Source organism: Otolemur garnettii, unplaced genomic scaffold (assembly GCF_000181295.1).
Source record: "Otolemur garnettii isolate 467f Iridium unplaced genomic scaffold, OtoGar3 scaffold00082, whole genome shotgun sequence".
Classification (NCBI taxonomy): domain Eukaryota; kingdom Metazoa; phylum Chordata; class Mammalia; order Primates; family Galagidae; genus Otolemur; species Otolemur garnettii.
Window position 1 is genome coordinate 6,984,374 of NW_003852477.1, and position 267 is coordinate 6,984,640.

Sequence of the window (267 nt, forward strand, 5' to 3'; positions counted from 1 at the left end):
GATCCTGACCGACTACATTTGGAATCTGCCAACTGCCAATTTTATCAGGTGGGTTTGGAACAAGGTTCTTAAAACTGACCACTATTGGCCTATGATCAGAGTATCTAGGGCAGTAGTTCTCAACCTTCCTAATGCTGCAGCCCTTTAATACAGTTCCTCTGAGTTGCAGCCCACAGGTTGAGAATAGCTGATCTAGGGCCTGGAGGCCCTGCCCCAGTAAGCCGTGGGAGTCCTGCAGGGTCAACCCACAAGTAACACAAAGTAGAA

The 267-nt window shown here is 48.7% G+C and overlaps 1 protein-coding gene across 2 annotated transcripts in view; it reads right to left on the bottom strand.

Moving 5' to 3' along the window:
• The window catches only part of SLC6A20 (solute carrier family 6 member 20), a 32,552-nt gene that overhangs the window by 3,065 nt on the left and 29,220 nt on the right, over positions 1-267 (bottom strand). The window lies entirely within an intron of this gene.